At 45.8% G+C, this 22,117-nt stretch overlaps 1 long non-coding RNA gene across 1 annotated transcript in view; it reads left to right on the top strand.

Annotated features, from left to right (window-relative positions):
• Positions 1–22,117, top strand: part of LOC144696529 (uncharacterized) — a 29,887-nt gene that overhangs the window by 945 nt on the left and 6,825 nt on the right. The gene's annotated exons all lie outside the window — the stretch shown is intronic.

Below are 22,117 nucleotides of genomic sequence, written 5' to 3' on the forward strand. Positions count from 1 at the left end.
AAATGGCTCCAGGAAGGAGGATCTTGAGTTACGTAGATAGATTGGAGAAGTTGGGGCTGTTTTCTTTGAAGAAGAGAAGGTTAAGAGGAGATTTGTTAGATGTATACAAAATCATGATTGTTCAAGGCAGAGTAGATAGGGTAAACTGTTCCCATAGGTGGAAGGATTAAGAATAAGAGGGAACAGATTTAAGGTAATTGGCATGAGGAAAAACTTTTTATGCAGCGAGTGGTTGGGATCTGGAACGTGCTGTCTGAGAGTGTGGTGGAGGAAGGTTCAATCAAGGCAGTTAAGAGGTAATTGGATTATTATCTGAAAAGGAAGAACATGCAGAGCTTTTGAGGGAAGGACTAGTTAAATTACTCCTTCAGAGAGCCAGCGGAGGCAAAAGAGGCCGAATTGCCTCCTTCTGTGCTGTAACCATTCTGGGATGGCTTCAGGGTTCGACCTGTATATTTGTACCCTATTTAAATATATTCATGAGGTGCCTGCCTGAGTCAGACAGGTGCCTCAGCTGTCTATTAAACCATTGATGAGAATGTTCTGATAGTGAGGAAAGGCATCTGAAATTCTGCCATTTTGATTTTAACTCTTGCACCACCCTGACAGGCAGAGAGTGGTAAAATCTCACCCCTGACACCCCCTTCCTTTAATATGGTATAGGATATGGGCAGAGGAGTTTGGAGCAGTTACATTTTATGAAGCAATGAATGAAGGACAGGAGGTCAGTTGGCAAGCATTGTGGCAGTTGCATCCAGAAGTGATGAAGGTGAGTCTAAGAGTTTTAGGGCAGCTACTTCCCCTTTAAGAGAGAATCTTCTGGAGAGCAAAAAGTTCCTGTGATTTTGTAAAACAAAATTGGAAATGTGAAGTTTTGCTAATAACTCAGTTGATAACCGAGATAAGCCTTAGGCTAATTTTATGAAGTAATATCAGAAAGTGAAATGAGCCAGAATAAATTGGTCACATAAAGAATATATCCAGCATGACTAACTTTGATCCCTTAAAAATCTTCAATTTCAACAAAATTGAAGTGTCACGATTGCAATAAGGTATCATGGAGAATGTTGAAAGGTCAGGTCTCTTGTTTTTGGAAAGGGAAAGGAGGTGGAAGACATTCTAAAAACATTCACATTTGAGATAGATTCATAGAATGGTTACAGAACAGAAGGAGGCCATTTGGCCTGTCATGTCTGCAAGAGCAATTCAGCTAATCCCACTGCCCTGTCCTTTCCCTGGAACCCTGCATTTTTTTTTTTCAGGTCCTGATCCAATTTCCTTTTGAAGGTCACAACTGAATCTACTTCCACACATTCTCAGACAATGCATTCCAGTTCCTAACCGCTCGCTGCTTTGAAAAATGTTCCATTGCCAATCACCATAAATTTGTGTCCTCTGGTTCTCAAAGTGAACAGCTTCTCTCCATATATGCTTACAGCCCTAATAATTTTGAACACCTCCAACAAATCTCCTCTCAAACTTCCCTCCCCTAAGGACAGCAACCCCAGTTTAGCCAATCTTTCCTCATAACTGAAGTGCCTCGGCCCCACACCATATTGGATCCAGAGTGGGATCCTTACGATGGTGCCATAGCCAATGTGACTCAGGATAAATTCAATGAACTCTTTGCATTGGATGCCGAAGACATGAATTTGACAGTTTTAAAACGTTACGATTGTGTTTCAAACTATTCTTGCAGAATTATTTAATTCAACAAAACATGACACATTGATTTGAATTACCAGTGTTAAATTTTTTATCACATTTCAAAATTGGCAACCACCTAAACCAGCAGTTTACATTTGATGCTCAGCATATAAGTTGATCCCCATTTTTGGAAGGATTTTACAAAGCTTCGAAGTTCGACTTAGACATGACAATCTACAGTACCTGGAAAAGCTCTCTAAGGAAAAGATTTTCCAAATATGTGTTCTTAGTCTGTCACTATTTTGAAATATCACAGGCATGTTCCCCTGATCTATTATAGATGGAAGATTGTGCGAGTGCATCCAAAATTTCTATTGTAAGATGTCTTTGATAGTCAGGCACAATACTAGACCTTTCCTTTTTAAGAGCAAGTCAGGCAATGGAAAAGGAATGCTAGCAGGTCATAAGGAGGGGAACCAATAACAGCCCGTTTGGTAATTTTATCTAGTTTCATGCAAAATCCTGGAGCTCCCTTCCCAGCAGCAGTATGGGTGTATCTGCACCACATGGACTGCAGCAGTTCAAGATGGTGGCTCACCACCACCTTCTCAAGAGCAATTAGGGATGGGCAAAAAATGTTGGCCTTGCCAATGACACCCACACCTCATGAAATAATTTTTAAAAATGAGTCCACTAAATGTTGCTTGATCATGTTTCTGTCAAATACCTTGGGACATTTGACTATGTTGAAGATGCTATATAAATAGCAGTTATTGCGGTCAATCAGAAGAGCCAGTACATGGAACTCGGATATTTATACCCAACCCTTCCACTCCCATCCGTCCAATACTAGTGGACGTCTAAGGGGCAACTGAAAACTCGTCCTCACGAGGGCTTGTCTGCTGGCATTAAACAGTGGAAAACTGTGCGAAACATCGTCCAAATTTCCAAAGCATGTTTCCAGTGGATAAGGCTGGTAGCACTAAGTTGGAAAATTATCCTGACAACATACCATGTTGGTTATTTGAATGACCTAATGCAGCTTCATCCAGTGCATATGCAAGTGAGCAAGAATGGTATTTAGACAAGAGGTTGAAATATAATCTCTAACAATTTTTTTTCCCAGCTTAAAATATTTAGGAAGCAACATAATAAAATCTAACATAGCACAACTATTTGCTATCCAAAAATCTTTAACAATCAGAATCAAAACAACTATTGCTAATGGGTGTAATTGTAGCAAACGGGAGCTTCAGTCTTTGTAAAGGTGGTGCTAGAATTGAAGAGGGAAACTGGCAAAGCCTTAGGAAGGAAACTGCAATATCTGATAGAAATAATTGTTTGCACCTTAGGAGGGAGGTGATGACTCAGAAACAGGGCAGGAAATGAATCCTGAGATGCTACAATTTCAGCTTATTAGAACCAGATGTTTCCTATATTTCAAGGATATTAGAGACGTCCATTGTACAATGTTTCAGCAATAGAATAGGATGAAATGGAAAAATAGACATCAACATCATTCAATGTGCGCAATCATATTGGCCAGGAACCAGCAGAGAGTAATCATGCCATAATTGCAGACTGAAACCTAAAATGTGCATAGAGGCTTTAGGGCTGATTTTCAGGCCCATTTGTGGAGTCAATGGGTGGTGAGCAGGATTCATTACATGACCAGCTGGATAAACTGGCCAGCAAGGACACTCAGGGTCTATTGTATTTTAATAAAGGTGCTAAACTCCTGCACCTTATGGGTCTGTCAATGGGAGCTCATCAGATTGGGTTAGCAAATTGTATGGCAAAACTCTTAAAAGGCTGCTTACAAACGATAACAGAATTACCTAGAAAAACTCAGCAGGTCTGGCAGCATCGGTGGAGAAGAAATCAGTCAACGTTTCGAGCCTTCATGACCCTTCTGCCGAAGGTTCATGAAGACTCGAAACGTTGACTGATTTCTTCTCCACCGATGCTGCCAGACCTGCTGAGTTTTTCCAGGTAATTCTGTTTTTGTTTTGGATTTCCAGCATCCGCAGTAGCTTTTAGCTTACAAACGATGACTGGAAACCTTACAAAGGGCAAAAAATGCATTAAGCTTGCCAAAGACTGGAAATATTTTTAATGTATATTTGAAGCTTTTGAACAGCTTTATCGGACAAGCAAGTGATATGCAACACCCAATGGCTGACAAAATCAATATGGAATCAAAGTTTTTGGACTAGCAATAGAGTAATACAGGCACCGGACCCCAAACTAGGGAAGCTCAGGACCTGGCATGTGCCAGATTTGGGGATTTTATGAATTTTGGATCCTGCATAAAATGAAGTATGAAAAATAAAGGATCAAAGGGTTTTATTCTAATTGCTACCGAGGGCACCAGCTTCAAATCTAGTCGGTTTTTGGGTCTTTCTGGATTTTGGGATGCCAGGTAAAGGGTCCGGTACCTGTATGTTGAAGTCGTTGGCTAGCTAGTGAAATGGTGGTGCTGCTGCTATGTGAAGTGGACGTGAGGCATTTATCCCTATGTGCCACAGAGGGCAATATACCGTGTAGAAAGAGGAAGCCAACGTCCAATGCTACACATAGTGGAAAAAAAGGATAGCTTATTATTTAAAGCCTTGGCACACCCCAGAGTGTATTTCTGTGGGAGTTTTTCTCTCATCTGCAGTAACTTTGGCAGAAGAGCCATATAAACCCAGAAAAATTGCATAAGTTCAGGGTCAAAATCCTAAAATTCCCTATCTAATACCATTGTGAGAATACCATTACCGCAAGTACTGCTCTAAGGAGAAGATTCACCCATCGTCACCTCAGGCCATCTATGGATGAGCAATGGAACTGTCTTTAGAAACATCACCCACATGCTGAGAAAAAGTAAAAAAAAGACTCATTACTTGGTGTCTGGGACTTGCTGTGAACTAATTGGCTGCCACATTTGGCTACATATCAGCAATGACTACACGTCAAAAGTATTTCATGAGCTGTGTAGCTACTTGGGAAATGCTATTGATGTGAAAGGCACTTTACCACCCAGTGCTTACATCTTGCCTCCTGTTTTTCACTCAGTCCCACAACAAAAACAACCATTAGTATACAATGTTGCAAGCTGTCCAGTCTTGGAGAGAGCTTTGTAACATTAGTCACATGTTTGTCACATAGTCTGGGACAGTAGCCTGCCAACACTGACAACAGGCCATGACAGGACAGCGCCTCACAGCATCTTGCATCTCATTCACCAACATTACAATGTTGCAGCACAGTTAACACATCCCAGGGGATCCAAGTGGTCGGCTTCAGGAGGTAGTAGAGGCTTTGTCAGAGGGCACCGATGATGGGGAGCAAGTAGTACTCCCAAAAGAGAAGCAGGAATCTTCTGATTTATATCAGGGCACCTCTATGTTGGGAAAATTCAAGAATGCGGTGATAGTGGTTCGTCACTCTACACTCATATTACTTGTCAACAGAAATGCAGATGATATTTGCACCATGTTCCATAAATCTGCACGATGATTACACTGCAGATGATGCTAGCTTGGTAGGGGGCAGAGCCAAAACATGTGCATGCAATAGCAACATTGTCTGTCAGTGATGGTGTCAATCCCATGGCGCAGGTTAGTAGCAGGTTCCTGCCAGCATTTGGCACAATTCTGTCACAACTTCCACTGACAACCTTAGCCTATGCAGACACTGCACCTTGGGTTAATCCAGGTAAATCCACCTCTGCCTGTTTCTGCAGTCTGGATGATGATGGTAACTAGTTGCAGTCCTCCTCTGGTGCAATCTTACCTGGCGTGGCAACCTTCCATTCCTCCTCTTCTCCCTGCAGAAAACATAAATACAGCAGATTCCCATAGGGAAACATATTGTCACAATCTGCAGGACCTATTCTAGTATAGAATCGTGATACAGCACAGGAGGTCATTTAGCCCATTGTGCCTGTATCAGTTCTTTGATCCGATTAGTTGCACTTCCTGCTTTTTTTTCATAGCCCAGCAACGTTATTTATCCGAGTCCCTTTTGAAAGTTATTGAATCTGCTTCCGTCACACTTTCAGGAAGTGCACGGCAGATCATAACAATTTGCCTCATCATTATTTTTCCTCGTTTTCCTTTCTTCTGGTTTTTCTGCCAATTAATTTAAATCAAGGTTTTCCTCCACCACCAGGAGCAGTTTCTTCTTATTTACTCTGTCAAAACTCTCCATGATTTTGAACACCTCGATCAAATCTCCCCTTAACCTTCTCTGCTCCAGTAATCTCAGAACCCATAGCATTAAATCTTTTTCACCAGCTCAGTGGATCAGAAACACTTAGTGTTCTTTCAAGCCTAGCCTTCATCATTCACTCTCCCTTTAACTGAAGGCTTTACATTATATCGTTGCCCAGTATTTTAGATCCCCATTGTAAATTAAAGGAGAACACAAATCTGACATGAAGGCTGTATACTGGGATGTTTAACTGACACCATTAAAATGCTGAAATGAAGGGTCTGCCTGTTTACAGCAGGAGCTCAATGCATCGTGCACAACGCTCATGAGAAACAGCATAAACACAGGTCTTTTGTCCCATCGTGTCCAAACGTTGGTGATTTTCTCCATGTGAGCCAGCAAGATTCAACACTCCTGCCTCCAGTACCTCCAACGCATTGCACATTGGCAAAAAGCAGATATTCAATACTTCACACTGACACAAGTGCAACTCAACAAAGGGGCAAAGGTCAGTTTTGTTGCATCAGTTGGTTGCAAAGTGACTTCAGAGAAAGAGCCTCACTTTTGATCTTTGCTTTCATCTTCTATTAGCTCTGCTACGTAGCTGTTGGTCTCGCTGCGTATTCCTGCCCCAGCCACTTAGCAGCACCCAGCTGTGCTGATAGTGGCATGACCCCCCCCCCTCCCCCCCACCACTAATGTGCCAATCATTTGAACCCGGAATCCAATGGGGTATGCTACAAAGGCAGTGAATCGGTAGGCAGAGTTGGATCTTAGGTTTATTGACACATAGCATTTTTATTATTTAAATAAAAAATAGCTAAATAGACTCACAGCTGCAACCTTTAGAAAATAATCGAATAAGGCTGGGATTTTCTGTGCCCACCAGCGTCGGGCATGTTCAGTGGCGAGACAGTTTAGGCACAGCCATTGATATGATTGGATTCGGGCTTCTAGCTTATCTGCCCACTCAAGCAATGCAGAGGCATCAAAGCACCACCAAGCATTCCAGGGCTTTTCACTCCTCTGGCACAGACTGCAAACTAATGAGCATTTTAGTGGACTGCAGAACAGTTGTATGACTGGGCACGTTGTACAATCTCTTTGCTAAAGCTGGTCATGGAGCAGTCACTGGTGGAGACGCTCACAGCCCCTTGCAATGTCAGCATCCCAGTCTGGACCAGCCTCCCACATGGTTCAAGCTAACAGCGCAGCCTTGCAGTGGAGAGGAGAATGCCTGCGCCTGAGCTTAGAGCACAGCATACAGTCCAGTGGGCGAAGCTGTTGCCAATCAGTCGGATGGATTGGCATGGAGATGGGTGAGGTCTCAGGCAGCCATGCAGTGCACTAAACTCTGGCCATCCAAGTGGTGGCCAGCACTCTCCAGGTTAAGGGGACTTCGGACTTAACCAGGACAACTTCTCAGTATACGTAAGCTAACCCACATATCTCTCTCTTTCATCCTGCAGGAGGAGTACATCAGGATCATGGAGCCTGGTGAACTAACTGTATGCCTGATGCCTACAGAGAGCGAAGACAACGGGGGAGAGAGCGATTGAGGCTCCTGGCTGCACAGAGGGAGGAGCAGCAACCTCAGGAAGGGGCAGCTGGGGCCAAAGAGCCACAGTGGGCTATTGCTGGCCAGCGCCTAGTGATGCCCAGGGTCTAAAGACGCCGTCTATCATTCCTGCAGATGTCTGAGAACCAGTGTCGCTGAAGACTGCGCATGTCTAGCCAACTGGTTGGTCACATCTGCCAGCTACTGCAGGATTTGGTGCCACGGGGACATGGAGGGCCGTGAAAGTGACAGTGGTGCTCAATTTCTAGCTCCTGTCAGTGCTTCACAGGCGACCTCTGTGGGATCTCACAAGCCTCCACCCACAAACACATCCATGAGGTCACAGATGCCACCTTTGCGAGGGCAACACAACTTTGTGCATTTCACCTAGGACCAGGAGAGCCAGGATGCAAGAGCGATTGGATTCGCCCAGATCTTGGGTTTCCCATGGGTGCAGGGCGCGATTGACTGCACTCATGTGGCGGTCAGATCTCCGTCGCAACACACAGTGGACTACATCAACTGCAAGGGGTTCCATTCGCTGAATGTGCAGCTGGTATGTGACCACCAGAAACGCATCCTGCAGGTGTGCGTACGGTTTTCAGGGAATGTGCATGACTCGTACATTCTCAGTTGATCACAGATCCCTGGAGTCTTCCATGGTCCACTGAAGCTGCAGGGATGGCTCCTCAGGGACAAGGGCTACCCACAGAGGCCGTAGCTGATGACACCCGTGCAGCGGCCTCAGACTGCAGCAGAGTGACGGTATAATGAGGCTCATGCAGCAGCTCGCAACTTGGTGGAGCAGACCATCGGGATGCGGAAAATGAGGTCCCAGTGCCTGGACTGGTCTCATGGAGCCCTGCAATACAGTCCACAGAGGGTGTGACAAGTACCATCGAGGTGCAGGCATCAGTAATGTATTCAGGGAGTTTGAAGTTGGACCATCACTTTGGCCTGAAGGTTGTATAGAGCACAGGGAAGAGGCCCTGGACTGTGACACCTGTGCCATCATCTGCTTCGCCCTTTACAACCTGGCGCAGCAACGGGGAGAGAAGCTGGCTAAGGAGGAGATGGAGGAGCTGGAGGGCTCCTCCAATGAGGAGGATGCCGATGGGGTTGAGGGTGAGGAGGTCCTCGACGGTGACGATGATGAAGATGAGACCCTTGCACTGGCCAGATGAGGCAGGCGTGCTCGGTAGGACCTCATAGCTGCTAGATTTGTGGAAGATGATGACGACATGCAGTGAGGAGACACCATAGATCCTCACATTGCATCTATGAATGTTTGACTCCAGTCTGGCTTATGGCAGCATGAATACCCTCTGTGAGAATGCTCCTGTCATGGAGACGCAGTGGAGGCCCAAATAGTCGCTCGAATCTAGGAGGATGATGATGACATACAGTGAGAACACTCCATAGATCTTCACATAGACTCTGTGAATGTCTGACTCCTGTCTGGCCGAGGGCAGCTCGCTTGCGCTCCATGATCAGGGTCATATCATGAAGATGCAGCCACAAAACTTTAGAAGCATCTGATCCTTTGTCTGCCTTCAGCACCTGAGCCCTTCAGGAGCACAGCATCACTGGTCACAGATGCTGAAGAGATGGGGGCCAGCCCCATCTTAAAAGTGCTGAGAGCACACGGAGAGAATGAGAGAATTCTGTGGCGCCTGCCCACTACATTCTGGCAGCAATAACAAGTACCATCGAGGTGCAGGCATCAGTAATGTATTCAGGGAGTTTGAAGTCAGACCATCACTTTGGCCTGAAGGTTGTATAGAGCACAGGGAAGAGGCCCTGGACTGTGACACCTGCCTTTATCTTGTGCTGAAAGGTTTCACATCTGAGTGACACAAACACTGCTCCTCAGAACAAGGAGCCATAGGCAGGGAGATGTTCTTGGGAGTTTATTGACAATAGTGAACATTATGTACAAGTGATTAACACCCGTGCCCAGACTGTACAAATAATTCTTCTTAACTTTCCTAACCCTGCCACTATGCCTTGGTGTTCCCCGGACATCCACAGCGGAGGTGGAGGCAGCCTGCTGACTGAAATGCCCTGTCTGCGATGACCTTGGCGGGCATCCTCTAGAGGGCCAAGACCTGGAGGGCACTGCTGTGTGGCAGTGGCACCCTCCTCGGCCTGTGGAGCTGGAACTGCTGAGGTCACAGGAAGAGGGGATTCGGATGGGCTGGACACTCCCGGAGTCACCTGAATGGATGGCCCCAGGGTGTGCACCTGCTGATCCTCCTCTCTGTGGGTGCCCAAGGGCCCCAGGCTGACTCCTTGAGGAGAAGAGGTAGCTGGAGTGGAGATCGAGCTGCCCTGTACCCCTCTCGTGTACACACTGTTGGAGGCCAACTATGATATCAGCGACAAAATTGAGCCTGCGCAACAGTGCAGGAACAAAATCCTGGACCAAGGTCTCCATGGCGGCCGCCATCCTGCCAGTGTTGACATCGGTGTGTTGGCATACCGGCGCTATCACCTCAGCCTGAAGATGGACAGACCCCTCCATCATGCCTTGCAATCTGAGGAGTGCAGCGGATATCCCTTCCTGATGTTCCTGAGCTTGCCTTTGCAGCTCCAGCAACTGAGACATGACCGAGTCCAGAGGCTCATCATCTGACTCGGACTCAGCAACGTTCTGGCCTCCAGCAGTCCTCCAAGTGCCGGGGACCTGGGAAGTCCCTGCAGCTGCCTGCTGTGGATCAGACAGTGCAATGTTCTCACCAGATTGTGATCTCGAGGCTATTCTAAAGCTAAGTCCCACCGAGGTGTGTGTCTCTGAGCTGGTGGAGGCTGTGGGTGAGCGCTGTGATGGGACTTCAGGAAGGGTGCCTCCAGGTTCCTCTTCAGAGGTTTCTTTGGGGCTTGATTGGAGGCCTTGGGTCATGGACTCCGTTGGCTGTTTCCCAGATGTGCCTGCAGAAGCAAGCAGAGATAATTAGTGTATGGCAGTGGCCTGTGAAACAGGACACATCACTCAAGGCCTGGTTGTTTGACGTATGTTGCATTGCTGGATCCTCACTTGGTAGAGCACCGCAGACCTCATCGTCAGAACAGAAACGGTCCAGATCGTCGCCGGCCAGTTGGATGGCTCTGTTTTCAAACTCCCTGAGAGCCTTGATTTCAGGCGTAGTTCCACAAGTCTGCAACCCTTCCCTGTGCCAGCTTGTCCTGCATGAATAGAGATGGAGAAAGTGTAAGCAGGACGCCTACCGGACCAAATGCTAAGTATGCCTGGCATGTGTGGGGCATGAATGGTCCCATGGATGGGATAAAGACAATGACGGTGAGTGTGAGAGAATGAATGGTGATGTCCCTTGAACTAGCAGTGAGTGAGATCCCTGTGGGTGTGTGCATAGCCTGTGAGTGTGTGAGTTGAGAGTGATGAGAAGAGTGACTTACCTTGGCGGAACGGAAGCGATCAGCCATCCTCTTGTAGCACTTGGTGGCTTTCTTCTTTTGAAGGGCATTAGTGCTGACCACTGCTGCCACTGCCTCCCAAGCCTGGTTGGTCACGGCACTGCCCATCCTGCGGCCAGGGTGGGGTTAGAGGACATCCCGACGGGCCTCCACGGCTTCCAAAAGGTGCTCCAGTGACCCATAGCTAAACCTGGGGGCTGCAATCTTTTTGCCTTTCGTGGACATCTTCCCTGCAACAGTTGTGGGCTGGAAGCGCTGAGATGTGGTGCGCGCAGCTGGACTTTAAGTATGGTGCCTGGCGTGATGAAGCAGCAAGGCGATGGCGGGCGGGCGAATGACAGCCTGCTCGCCATCAAAATGACGTGTTTCCTGGGAATGCATAAAAAAATGTGGCGATTTTGGGACAATATGGCATGAAAACCCACCATCGCAGCCAGCGGGTGAAATGTCGTTTTACCCGCCTACTACCGAACATAGTGAAAATCTCGGATGATTCCACTCTAAGTTTCCATGAAATGTTTAATAATTGCCATAACAGTGTCCTTGTCAAGCCTGTTTAATATTAGTATCCTGCCATATACAGAAAATTCAATTTGCAAAACAATAGGACTGATTATATTTATTCTTACTGTCAGCATTAATAGCATTGAAAAAACACAAAATTGGTGTAATATTTGCAGACAAAACAATGCTATGCACCACTTTTAATCTTTACATTTCATTTGAGACATATAGTAAAGCATGTAAATTCCTTTGTGGACTATGTTAATTAACTGGGTATTATGTTAAAAAAAACAGATCCTCAGTTTGCTATTTAAAATGTTGCTAACCTGTTTATGGGTTCATGATTCTGTTAAAATAATGTACAAAGGAATTCCACCACCTAAATGTTATTTTATGTTTCATTGGGCCATGTTTACTGATTTTTTTCTTTTGTAGGATGGATGTTCTCACAGTGCATAAGTAAGGGGACATTCTAGCCAAATACTCAAAGGCACGTTTTCAGCATGTCAGTCATCACCTCAGAAGCATCTGTACAAATGAGGGAAGCTATATTGCTCATCTCGTTCATTTTGCACAGAAACCTAAGGTCCTTCTATCACAGCATTTAACTCCCTCTTGGACAGTCCGAGAGATTCTTCCTCTGCTACCCTACCATGGATACATCCAGATATTGATCAGTCATCGCATGAAGAGATGCTTCCACACATCAGTCCTGATCGTGCCGTTTCTAAACTTATATCTTTGTTGCTTTCTCTTTCAGCTGTGACGTAATGCTCCAAATAGCATTCCACTTACTGTATCACATCCCACTCTACATCCCTCTCATTTGTCTTGTTTCTTGTCTATTCCGGGAATTCTGACTTAAAAATCTTAGTTACATAAGGGGAAAGCTTCAATCCGACAATCTCAGCGCATGCCTGGAGTGTCTGCGTGACAATAATGTCAGTTACGAGGGTCAAACTAAAGCCCTAGGTCATCGAAACATTTCTACCTGCAGGGTTGTTTACTCCAATCAGAGAGAAGCTTAACTCATGAGCTTAACTGGGCACCTACTAAGTGGATGCTTGGCTGGCAAAAGGTCAGGGGACCATGTGCTGCAGATGCCCCGACCACCACATTCAAACGATTACCTCTGGCTTGCACCTATTGCAAACACAAGTCGCCTGCCTCCTCGGAGGAAGCCCTGGGCACTTTGGTGCAGTACAAACAGGCCCAACATCAGGGGTCTGCCTCGATTACTGGGGCACAAGGGTCTGTACTCGCTTTTGGGCACTGGAGCTGTGAATCAGGGCCTACCCGCGCCTGTCCCTGTTGAGGGAGGCAGCTCACAATGTTGCATCTTCAACGGACATCTCCTAACCGCTGCACCACCAACCTCTCACGCTGTTCAATGCACCACAGTCCCATCGCTCGCCCATCTGCGCTCCCTAGCAGTCAGGACTCTCACCTAACATTTAAATATTCCACCTCAGCCTCACATGTCATCCAATGGTGTCAGCTGCACACACAGTTCTCACTGCTTCCACATACCTCCAGCTATGATCAGTGCACCACCGCCACTCACATTCAACCTCTCCCTTGCAGGAGAAGGGTAACTGATATCCAAGTGGCAGTAGTAGGGTGGTTCACAAGCCTGTTGTCCTCTCTCAGGATGACGGCATTCGTGTCCTACCACGGCCACTTGGCCAGTGCCCCTGCTGTTGCCTGTCAGCCAGCCACCCATACTGCTGACGTCCATGTCAAGGTGGCGCAGTCTGCATCCTTGCCCTGAGGTCCAGGGTTGCTCAAGGGTGTCCTGCACAGTCACCTGCAGTCTCCCCCAGTGAAAGTCAGCAAACTTTTATCAGCCTTGCAGCAGCCAATGGGGTAGCACTAGGACAGGGAAGGGCATCTGAAATCAGGCTCTAAGAGAATGCAGGAAGGCGAATGGCTCATTTTTTGCTTATGTAATTGGATTTATTGCTTGATAAAGCTGTTCAGCAAGGTTTTTGGTGGTGGTTTTTATTGTACGATTCTGATCAAGAGGATTCTGTGATGAGCTGTTGCAGTCAGGTGTACTGGAGAAATGGTGGTGAGAGGAAGCTGTCCTAAGGGAATAGGCAATCATGGGGAGCCCATCACAACAAAGGCATCCCGGATGCCTCCTCCCTACCTCTGCCTCTTTCTCCCTCCATACAGAGCTTCTCCCATCCACAGCTCTGCTCCATCTCCCTGTTGTGTTGCAGGGCAACGGGCACTGTAATTGTAACCCCCATACCAGCTGCAGCCTTTCTTTGTGTGGAGAGGTCACCAAATCCTCAGGCCTCCCTGCAAGGATGCAACACTCCCTGCCAAATCCAGCAATTTACCTTCCAAAACACTCCACAATACTGCCATAAACTTTGCAATAGCAGAAACTAGTCTAAATTACCTTACCGGAAAGTTGGATGGCTGGTCATTTAAATAGCGTTAGTTGTATGGGCTGGGAGTGTGGGGTCAAAGGGAGCAATACCTCTTGCAACTGAATGTGTTTTTTGCTGAGTGACAAGCATATGTATTGAGTGGACCTGTGTAGTCCATTGGGAACACAATCAAATCAGATGGACAGGCTGTTTGATATCACAATCTGGGAAGTTTCTAGCACTTGTATGGCATACCTGTTCGAACGTCCTTTCCAGCGAGGGAAACTACGTGGACCATGCCAGAAGTGACCGGGAGTGCTGTGCGCTCCCATCGGAGGCTTCTGGAGCTTAGCCCCCAGCAGTGTTACAGCAGTAGCATGATTCTAGCTCAAGCACTCTTTGAGCACAAATCACTGGAAAATTGGTCCTAAAGGTCCTGAGATTTGCATAGAATTGATATAAAATAGCAATTAATTTAATTAGAGTGCTCAAGCCAAATCAGACTTCTATTAATATATCTATTATTTATTATGTACAATTAGTATGACACATTTATATTTAACTAATTGAAAAATTATTCTTATGCCAAGCAAAGGTTTATGAGAATCTGAAATGTAACACTGCAGCGATGATTTCAGCTGAATTAATCCTGACATTTCAGATGGAATTGGAGAAATATTAAGGAGCAGGGAATGGAATTCGAGTAGGTAGTCCTGATGTAGAGTTGGCAATGGCATGGGCATAATGGGCCAAAAATAAACTTCTCTATGTGCTGGGATTGTCACTGATTAACATTAACACATCACAAAATACATAGTCAATTGACCTGGACTGTTAACTGGGAAGGAGCTGAGTGTCCGTAAGCAATGAAGATGACTGTCTTGTTGTATTTAAGATGCCGCTGTTGGGATAAAATAAAAATAAGAAGACAAATGCTGGAAATCCAATCTCAAAGTTTGGATGAACGGCCTGCTGCAGCTGAAAAGTTCACCTGAATTTTGATTTTTTTTTAAAAAATTCAGGTCTATGCAATGCCAGCATCAGATTAATCACGTTTGTGAAACAACTCCAGCATAATGGATAGCAGGCATTATGCTCCAAGGCTTGATTCTTTACCACCATCAACTGAACTTGCCATCTGTTATCAATTTTCAAAAAATGTGTTATTTTTTGTAATATATGTATAAACCAAAAGAAAACTCACCTCATGATGAAATTCAGATGTAATGAGCTGAGCAGTAGTAAGTTCTAGAAGCCCTGATTGGCACAAACAAAATGCAATCACAAGTGTACCATATAACTCTAATGAAGTGACATGAACTTTCATTTGATTAATATAAGGAAATAACATATCTTGATTAAATTAGAGAGAAACTGCACAGCGAGTAAATACAGTATTTGGAATTATTATATTGCACAGTACAATTCAAACATTGTGAACTGCAAAATGCAGCACTGAAATACATAATACTTTTTGTATATGTTGAAATATGGGCACTGGTTAGCTCAGTTGGCTGGTGTGTGGTGCAGAATAGGACCAACATCACAGGTTCAGTGCCCTTTCTGGCTGGGGTAGATGTGGGCCTGCCTCCTCTCCCTGTCTCTGAGAGTGGAAGGCAATGGTAAGTCACCACTGACAAAAAGTGCTGAGGGGAAAACAACTAAGGGTGAAGCATCAGCAGACAATGAGCACAGTTGAATGAATATTGGAATATACTGGGGCCACTGTTACTAAAGTTTGCCCACCAGGAAGCATCTATTCCTGAAGTGCAATAGTTAGGAACATGGGGATGAAGTTAATTACACCAATTGCCTCCCTTATAATTTTTCAGGGGCAATGGTGGACTGCAGTAGGTACAGGCCCAGTGTTGCTCGGGTATTAAGGTAGGAGATGGCATTCCCAACCCCTCCCTCTATTTCCTAGAGCAGATACATGGGACATCATACACCAAATCACTGTGAAAATTTGGCACTGTGCTGTGCTAAGACCCTGGCTAGGACTGGATATCTGAGGGTGACCCAGCAGCAGCAAGCTGATGACCAGAATAGACATTTTTTTACCTTTTTGCCAACTTACCCCTGGATCTTTGACAGGCAAAGAAGCCATTGACCAGCTAGGATTAAAAACAGAAAGTGCTGGAAAAACTCAGCAGGTCTGGCAGTATCCGTGGAAAGAGAAACAGAGTTAATGTTTCAAATCCAATTTTACTCTTCTTCAGAAGTCATATTGGACTCAAAGCATTAACTCTCCACAGATGCTGCAAGACCTGCTGAGTTTTTCCAGCACTTTCTGTTTTTATTTCAGATTGCCGAAATATGCAGTATTTTGCTTTTTTGCTCAGGGTTACACCTGCAGGCCTCTCATTCCTGGAGCTGCAAGCCTCTTTCCTCCCATAGCCAGTGGAAGACCCTGCCAGGGAGTGGGCCTGCATTGAGATGAGTCTGGGCCAAAGTACTGTTACATTTAATGCCGCACAAGCTGGACAAGTGCTGCACACTTCAGGCCAACTGAGCCAGACTGGTGTCAGGTAACAGCACAGCCAAGAAAATTAGCCTCTGGATGCCGGTAATTTTCTGATGAATATATTAACGGCAAAGAACGTCAACTGATGACAGTGTTGGAAACTTTAGAGCAAAAACCTTATCCTTATCTTGAATCTAGCTAACTTATCTTGCATTATGCAAAGCAAGCAATGGCACCTTAAAACCTTGTCACATCCAAGCTTCCTTTTTTTTAATATTGCTGAACTGCATGAATAGTTTGGCTTAGATTGTTGTTTTTAATTAGTTGTGCTGCTTTTGTTAAATTAGGACAATCACAGGCATCAATAAGAGGAAATGTTAACAATTATCAAACACAAAGCTCTGGCATTTAATAACAATATTGGACGTGAACATGCCTGTTTGTACGTGTGTCTTTAAGTTGGGGCATATGAGTGTTTGTTGCAGCTTTGCCTCTCACAATTCAAAAACCTGTAGACGATTTTTCTGTCACTAATCTCCTCAGCTAGGGCTGAATTTTTGGATAAACTCTGAATTCAGATTCAAATTGCTCCAGAATTTGGATTATTTAAATCTGAATTTAACCTTGGAACAATAATTGATTGGAATGGGCAGCGGTGTGGAAGACCATTTTTAAAAAAAAAACTGACAGGACCATAAGAAATATACATCACAAAAATACAGGATGGACCATTTGAGAAAAACACATCATCAGCGAGAATGGGGATTGAAAACTTTTGCCCACCCACTGGGCAGATTAGAAAGTGCAAAGAACATTTTAAAACTATGTGCAGCAGCACAAATGTCATTATTTCAGCCCCGTTTTAATCTATAAATTGACAATTCCCCTCACCCACTGAATTACTTACTGGACAGCTGGCATCTATAATTGACCATTGAAAGAAATATCACAGATAGACATCCCCACCTTCAGGAAATGGACATTATAGGAAGATTTCCCTCAAATCATCATGGAAATTGATGCCATGGGTAGTTACCAATATACGACAGATATCTGGATACCACACTAGACTGCCACAGACATACAATGCACTAAACATCACCATGAAAGTCAAATCTAAATAAGCATGTTTTGTTTTTAATCACCTGCTATTCTTTTACTGTCGTGCAGAGACATAAAATTGGAAGGACAGTCATGCAAAAATTGTGTTGACATGCTGCATAATAAAAAAAAAGTATTAGGCAACTGAAATTTACTTAGGGCTGTAGGAACTTCCAGCACAGAGGGAGGTCAATGCGTCAGTGTTGGCTCATTGCCAGCGCTATCCAAAATGAATTCCACTCCCCCGCGCTCTCCTCAAAATCCTGTATCTGTCTCAATGTAATCTCGCTGCCTCTGCCCTGATCTCATCACATAGCCCCATATTACCCCAAATTAATCTCCCCCTTAGCCCTGCATCATCCCAAAATAATTCCATTGGTCTGGTCCCCCCGTATCATCGCAAACTAATCCCATGAGTCCACTCCCCCCATACCATGTATGGTCGCAAATTAATCCCAGCGCCCCAGTCTCTGCCAAAGCCCCGTATCGTTCGAAAGTTAATCGCTCTGTCTCACTTTCTCCCCATCGCTCAGTATCAATTCGAAATGTATCACCAACAGCTTAAAATTGCACAGTGCCTTTAATGTTGTAAAACAATATTTGACCTGAAGCCACAAAAGGCATGAATTTTAAGACTGACGTCAGGGTGAAAAGTGTGTCCGGAGCCTGCATTTGTTGGCAGCAGGACATGTTGGGCAATTTATCACAGGCCACCTCCAGGTTTGGCAGGCAGTGGGCTTGCCATCTAATTAAGGATGGCGACTGGGCTCCTGATGCTGCTGGCCCAATCAGAGGCCCAGCACCTCTGAAGCCTCAGCAGCCCCACTGGGAGAGGTGGTCACTCTACTGAGGAAGGCGAGAAACCTCAGGAGCCAGGTCAGTTTGAAAAGGATATCAAAAAAAAATCAGGCTTGGGCAAGGGTCAGAGGGGAAACCCCTCTGGGGAGACAGTGGAGGCAACGGGAGGCTGCCTTCCCTGCTTACGGCCCCCTTTAGTCCATCGAGCTTCTGGTTCCAATGACTTCCCGAATGATTTTAGCTAGTGGCCTCTCTATGTGGCAGGGGTGATGTCATGTTCTCAGCAAAATGCTGATGGCACCGTACAATGACCAATAATTATGTCAATTGGCTTTCCACCTTCTTGGAGTGGGCAGCCTCTCTGCATCCAGTCCCGCTGCTGGTAAAATGCCCTGGGACCAGGACCACATTGGTGTGCCAATCCAACGCAGCTCCCTACAATTTTACTGGCCCCTTGCCTCCTAGTCTGCCTCCTGAGGACCAATAAAATCCTGGACATCAGGAGAGAGAGGTAGGATTTTAACAGCATCATAAAGGAGGAGAGATAGATTTATTCAAAATGTATGTATTTCTACATAAAAGGTATGGTAGGTGTCTGGAAGTTCTTCAATTTATATATGCCGATATGCAGAGAGGCATTTTAACAAATAAAGGATTGGGGGTGTGGTTAAAGTCCTAAATAGCTGATTCCGAACCCAACCTGTTTGGATAGAGGCCAGGCGGTATGTGGGTGAGTAATCCACTCCCAAGGAGGCTCATGGTACTTTACCTATAATAAGAAGCTGTGGGCCTCATGGTCATTCCGATTTTTGAATTCAGCAGTTGCCAGGTGAGTTTCCTGAGCCTAGGATAACCCGGCAGTGACATCCCGGTGAGGACTTGGCGGATCCAGGAAGTGGGTGCCATTACTCCCCATGACTGGCCACCTCCCCTCACCTTCCCCAAGAGGCCTCCTAATGCACCCCACCCCCCCCCCGCCACTCCTCCCAAAACAACCTGCCCTAAAAGGTGTCGGTTACACCCGTCCCAGGCCTCAGGCCTCTGATTCCATCCTTTCCCCGGGCTTCACTCCCCGTGCCAGGGCTTGGAATTTCACCACCTCCACACACCTCTGATCCACCATGCCCGCAACCACGCACCCAGGCCTCTGATTCCACCCCTGTCCCCAACTATAACCCTGAATTGCCTGATTGTCTGCAACACCCTCCCTGTACTGATCCCTCCTCTCCACCCCCACAACCCACTGGCTCCCCTACTGCAGACTCACCTGGTCCGGTGGCCTTAACCTCTCGGTTCCCTAACAAATTGGAAGCCAGCCAGTCAATGTGACTGACTTCTGGGTGGGGCACTGATCAGTGACATCACTGTGGAGTTAAAATTCCACAACGTGATGGGGAATCCTGACTCCCAGATTCATCATGACTTTCTGACCCATCCACTCTCAGTGGGTCAGCTGGGTCCAGACCATATCCAGACCATATTTGTTTTAATGTTCCATGTCTATGTGCACTCACCTATCCAGAAAAAGAAAGCAACAACAAAAACCCCTTGCTTGCTAAATTCCATGACAGACAAACATCTTATCATTAATTATTATCAAACGCAGTTCTTAGATTTTGTGCTACAATACAGTAATTATTGCATAATATCTAATCTGTGGCCTCTTATGCATCTCCAAGGCTGCCTTAATCCTATGCTCTGGAATTCCCTCTCTAATCTCTCCGCCCCTCCACCTCCTTTAAGACCCTCCTTAAAACCCACCTCTCTGAGCAAACTTTTCATCACCTGTCCTAATATTTCCTATGCGGCTCAGTGACAAATTTTGTTTGGCAACACTCCTGTGAGGTGCCTTAGGGCATTTTACTATGTTGATGGTGCTATAAGTGCAATTTGTTGTTGGTTTCTGGCAATCAAGGAGTTTCCTTGTAAAGAACTGCAAGTGATTTCCTGATGAATTGTGATAATAATGTGCTGATCATTAATCTTCTGTGTGAATGTCACAGAGGCATTAATGACCAGGAGCATCCCTGTTGGCAACTCTTGTCCTCACTAAACTGGGTTCCAGTTTAGAAAAAAAGTGCTTCCTAAAACGTTGTAATCTTCTATAGATAAAAATTGCGTGCCTGTCATTTCTATTTTTCCAACTTTTATTTTTTGTTTGGTCTCTTCCTTTCTGTAAGCCTGCTCTTCCATGTGTGTCTTGCTCTCTTCTTTACACTGGAAAGAAGTGTGTTGAGGCCTGAGGTATGAAGCTGAGACATTTAAGGGCACATGTGGGTTTAGAGATCTGAAACCAGACAGGGGTTCCCCTTAAATTTGTAACTTTTTTGTGTTCAGTTACTAATTGGATCTGGACTAGCTGTGCTGAGTTTAAAAAGGCTCATTGTCAAATTGGGTTTGGAAACCAGCTGAATTCCTGAGCTGCTCCTTTGCTTTAGATTTTAGAAGCAGCATGAGCAATGTCTGGGAAATCTCAATATTTTAATCCATCCCTTTAAAACTATTCTTGGTCTGCATCATTTTGCACCACCAAATTTGCAGAGTGGGGTTTGAAGCCAAAGGTGCCAAGGTAGGGGCCGAGGTTTTTTGTGCCCGCTGGGTTCAGGCATGTTAGCTGGCATGAGCAGACAATATGGCGAGAAGGCCAAAAATCGGTTTGATGATGCCCGCTTTCCCCGCCATCAGACGTTGGGAATCTTATTGTAATGCATCAGCATATCATGGTAAGGCCAGCCCGCCGGACTCATCCCCCACCCCGTTGGATTGTTCACCCACGTCAGCGGGAAAACACTCCGACATTTCACAATATCATATATAAGGCGTGCACTCGGCAGGCTGCACTTTGTTCGAGGACTTGAAGATTTGTTTGCCTAGCTTGCCTCGGGCAGCACTCGCAGTCATCAGCGCCAGGCTTCACAGACAGAACCACATCACTTTTAGTGGGGCTCACAGGTAGGTCTCTACCTACCAGATCAGCCATATGTGGGTGGCTTTTCAATGGCTGCTGGGCTAGGGCTTGCTTGGGGAAGGGGGAGAAGTGACCTCAGGCAAGGGAAGAGGCTTCAGGACAAGAGCTGTACTGGGGAAGGGGGGTATCCCAGGGTGTGTGTGGGGGCACATGTTGATCTGTGCAAGTGGTCTCAAGGTGGTGAGGGCTGAGGAGGCAGTCTCCAGAGGAGATGAGGCCAGGTAGAGATGTGAGGGTGTGTATGTGACAATGGGTGATGTCGCTTGAGCTGGCAGTGAGTGAGATGCCAGTGAATGTGTGATGGGTTTGAGTGTGTGAGTTTAGAGTGATGACATGGCTGCCATGTCCTGGCTGCATGGATTCATCCTCTATCTGTATTGAATGGCCAAACTCTTCTGTGCAACATTGGCACTGATCACTGTTGCCATCGCCTACCAAACCAGAGTGGTTATGTAGCTGCTCCTCCTGCGGACAGAGCGGGGGTAGAGGACATCACAGCAGTGCTGCACGGCATCCAAAAGGCGCTCGAGGGCTGCAGTCTTCTTGTCTTTCGGGGCCATGTCTTCTTTGCTGCAGCCCTGGGCTGGAAGCACTGAGTGCGGATGTACTTTAAATGTGGTGCCTGGCGTGATGAATCGGCGAGGTGATGGTGTGGCAGGTGAATCAGAGCCCACTCGCCATTGAAATGGCCTATATCCCAGAAATGCATAATTAATATGGTGGGTTTGGGACGATATGATGTGAAGAGCCACCACTGCAGCCGGCGGGTATAACGTCGTTTTACCCACCCACTGCCGCACTTAGTGCAAATCTGGGACAATTCCGCCCAGGGATTCAGCGAGTTTGAAGAGTGATGAGGGGAACCAGGACTATTGACTTTATGGTAAGATAAAAACGCTGATTTTTTATTATACTTCTGTCCTCTTATCCTTCATACATGATTATGCAGTTTAATATTATTCTGATCGCCTAAAACATAAAATCACTGAGGGAGGACTGCCAGATAAAAGAAACCAACCATAATTTAAATGCCAACAATTTACAAAGGAATTCAGCATGTT

The sequence above is a fragment of the Cetorhinus maximus genome, chromosome 22 (assembly GCF_964194155.1).
Source record: "Cetorhinus maximus chromosome 22, sCetMax3.hap1.1, whole genome shotgun sequence".
Classification (NCBI taxonomy): Eukaryota; Metazoa; Chordata; class Chondrichthyes; order Lamniformes; family Cetorhinidae; genus Cetorhinus; species Cetorhinus maximus.